We start from the raw sequence: 4350 nt of genomic DNA, 5'->3' as shown, positions 1-4350 counted from the left end.
AACATAACAAATAGCCTCCTTCCTTCCTTCAAAGAAAAAATCATAAGAAATAGCCTTGACACAATGAAAACTCAATCATCCATATTCTTATTATAGTGTTTTTACGATACACTCGTAAATTTGATACACTAATAAATTGGAATGTCATGTTACACTTGCTTTTTAGATCAATAAATTAATGATCTTTTATATGAAATAATAAAAAGTTATTTGTAGGCATTTATATTTTAGAAAATATTGTTTAGTAAGGAAAAATATCATTTCATGTTCAGAATAGTTATACTAAGTTTTTTATATTTTATTGTAAAAATAATCAGAATTCACTGTTATGAGGAATAAAAATTCAAAAAAATTAAATTTTATTTCTCTAATACTTTTGGTAAATAATATTTAATTATTATAATTGTAAATGACACGGAAAAAAACTCATTTAGTTATTAATTTAAAAATCAAATATACCGGTACATTTGAATTTTTAAGTGTACTGTTTTAAACACATCAAAGACCTTCTAACATCTTAATGCCCTCTACTTATAAAGGGATCTATTAGCCTTTTTAGAAGTAGGTCAATTTTTCTTTTTGGTTTATACATGACCATAAGAGACGGTCAGAGCGGATGTCATAATGCGGTTGTACCAATTCGGACAGTGTACTTTTAAAGACATTCTAACACTCAAGTTAGCAACAAGGTTGTCGCGTCATTTTTCGGAGATCAAGGCTATTTGATTAGCTTATTGACTCACTAATTATTTCACGACTGAACATTTAATTTTAAGAAAAAAGGGGAAAAAAGTTCAAACACCCCATTTTTGAAAAGATTTAGGGTTCGGGGGTTAGTTACATAAAGGGAAGGTGTTAGCACCCTTTATGTCCGTAGTACTCTACGGGAACCTCTTGGTTTTTATTTAATTTATGTGCTATAACTTGCTTATTTTTTTGAAAAAAAGGAATTTTAAGTGATTAAAAAAAGGAGGACCTAATTATCTACATTTTATTGATTTGGAAGGACGAGTGTCCTCTGCCTACGTACCCGTGAAGGATCAAAACCTCGTAGTTCGGGGTTAAAAAACTGACGTTTGATTGGTTGTGTATTTTTTATTAGTTTGAAAAAGGTTTTAAAATGGAGAAGCCAAATGGCAAAATGAATTTGTTTGTATTTTTTATGTTAAAGAAAAATGACTTGAAATATGATTAAATTGATTGAAGTTTGATTAAGAAAAGAAAATAAAAAAAAGACGTCACTTGATTTAAGATCAAGGTTTATTTAAAAAAATATTTTTGTGATTTTTGAACTATTTGCATGTTTTTGTTGTTTTTTGAATAATTGAAATAAAAATAAACTATCGGAGCAAAAAATATAAAAGCGTAAGGAACTTATGGTGGCGTTGGACCGCCACAAGGACCTTTTACCTAAACTACTGAGCAGAAAGTAAACATACACCCACTCACGCACACATGTACCTAAGCTATTACAAAAAAACCTATTGATACATTCTAGGGTCTGCGATAAAAGTAAATAAATTACATTAAGCCTAATATACATTCTAAAATGAGTTATAAACGACAAAGAATAAAGGGATTAAAATGCAAAGTGATAAGTCTAAACTAAATATGCATGAAGTATTTACATTCAAACCTAATATGCAAACTAAATTCTATATGATAAAAATAAATGACATAACAAATAAACAAGCATGCAATGGATAAATGAACGATGAATATGCTACCTAATCTAATAAGTATGAAAATAATAAGATGCAAGAGACATGATTAAACATATGCAAGAGCAATAAAGATGCATGAATTATTTACATTTGAGCCTAATATGCAATCTAATAATTTAAAACAATGCTTAAAAAAATAATAGAGCAAACTAGAATGATATATGATGCAATGAAATAGAGTATAATGAAAATAGAAACGCATAAAAAAATAGAGAAAATAAACATGATTAAAAATTGAAAAGAATAGAGGAAAAAATGAATGCATGGGGTGCAGGAATTAAAATGGGGGTGTGCAGGAGTACAGAAAAGGGAATTGGGCTTAAGAAAAACCGAAACGGGTTGGTTCGTATTGAAGCTGGGTCGGTCCAATGGGTTTGGGTCATGGGTAGTATATACATGCTGTATGCTGATATTTTCATTCATTTCCACACAAATTTCTCTCTCTATCTTCCCAATCACTCTCGGTTTTCTCTCTTCTCTCATCTATCTATGTTCTTCCTCTTCTCTCAACATAAAATTTACTCTCGGCTTCTCTCTTATGTTATGTTCTTTCTCTTCTACCCTTCCTTTTTGATTTGATTTTTCTTTTAACAACAATAAAAAGGGTTAATATGAAAGCCTAGATTCTACACAAAAAGTAAAAGGGAATATACCTTCTTGGAGATGTGTCTGTAAGTGTTGATGAGGATCGGTTCGTTTGTCGTACGATCCGATGATGTTCCCGTCCTGTTTGTGCGACCTTGGTTCAGTCAGTCCTGCCGTCCTCTTCTACTCCCTTCTGTGTGCGTGTGTTACCGTCTGCACGTGTGTTGATGATGTTGGTTGATGTTGTGATGTCCTTGAGTCAGTGCTGAGATGGGTCCTTGTTACTGGTTTCGTGATGTTGTACGATGTGGTTGGTGTGGTTCGAGTTTCGGATGTGTGGGTTTGGTTACGGGTCTGATTGGTTTAGTCGATTCGGTGTTGGCGGGTTCGTGAACGTGAAATGCTTCTGGATTTGGTTGTGGTGGTGGTCTGTGCGGTTCGGATTTGGAATTATGGATGTTGGGATTGATTTGCGTTACTGATATTGAAATTGGGTGATTGGATTTTGATGAATGAATGATTTTATGAGACTGTGGTGCTGTGGTTTCTGCGGGTTTGTTCTATGGAACTTCGGCCTGTGAATTGTGCGTTGAAGAATTTTTTGGCCCCCCTTTTGTGTTCTGCAGGTTTTCTTTTATAATCCCTCGGTTGTGCTGGAAATGTGAACGGATGTGAACAAAGCGTCGCTTGAATTGGGGAGGAAGAAACTGAACTTTGAGTAACTTGTTCCTGAGTTTGGGATTGAGGCGCGTTTGTGAACTGGATTTGGATTGGAATTGAGGCAGAGGCGTGACAGGCTGTTGTTGGATTGGACCATTCGGGCTTATCATGAAATTTTGATATGTTTGGACTCTCTTTTTGGATTTTATCAAATAATAATAAAAAGAAATAACTAAAATAAAAAATGAGAAAGGACAAAAGATTATATAGACGTGGACTTTTGACTTATCTAAAAAAAAAAAAATTAATTAATAATAAAAAAAAGAAGTGAATGACTAATTAAAATAAAAATAAAATGATTAATTAAAATAAAAATCAAATTAATTTAAACAAAATAAAAGATGGAAATAACGACTAAAAAGAAAGAGAGGGCCCGACTCGGAACCAAAAATGAGGTATTTTAAAATACCTCTCTGCCGAATTTTTTCACTGAAAAAGTCAAAGACCAATCAGGATCGAAGGGCATGTGTCGGTGTATGAATGTACGATCCTTAGGTCAAAAATTGGGGTATGACAGATGCCCCTATTTAAGTTTCTTCGTCCGGAGATTTGAAGATGGAATATTTGATTCGATCGGACCGAAGAGACTTAAATACAAAGTACACCAATTTTTGACCTAAGATGCTATGAATGCTCGTGAAATGCTTGTATGAATGTATGACGGCGAAGATGATTTGACTGAGACGAGAAACAACAACGAGATACCCAAATTCGTTGAAGAAAAGGGATCCGACTCTGATAGAGGGAATGTAGTTTCACTGGGGAAATGACCGTCTACTACCGTATTGATTTGGGACGATAGCTTAATGAAGACAACACTTTTAGCGACATCTCTGGAACAACTGACGCTGGGGATGACACTTTTTGAAATTGAAATTGGAATTGATTAGTGACATCACTGGAACAGCTAACGCTGGGGATGACACCATTGAAATTGAAATTGAAATTGATTAATGACACCACTGGAACAGCTAACGCTGGGGACGACACCATTGAAATTGACTTGATTAGTGACATCACTGGAACCGCTAACGCTAGGGATGACACTTTTTTATAAGACAAGAATTTTGCAAGCTATTCGCTTGACACACAGGTAACAAAAGATATTGGCAGGTGATTAACCCGGTCCAACAAGGCATAAAAGACATTGGCAGGTGATTAACCCGGTCCAACAGGCATAATAGATATTGGCAGGCGATTAACCTGGACCAAAAGACACAAAAGATATTGGCAGGTGATTAACCCGGACCAACAGGTACAAAAGATATTGGCAGGTGATTAACCCGGACCGATAGACATAAAAGATATTGGCAGGTGATTA

Source organism: Medicago sativa, chromosome 7, assembly GCF_051527215.1.
Source record: "Medicago sativa cultivar Bolivia chromosome 7, Bolivia_mono, whole genome shotgun sequence".
NCBI classification, from domain to species: domain Eukaryota; kingdom Viridiplantae; phylum Streptophyta; class Magnoliopsida; order Fabales; family Fabaceae; genus Medicago; species Medicago sativa.
This window is presented reverse-complemented; position numbering follows the sequence as displayed.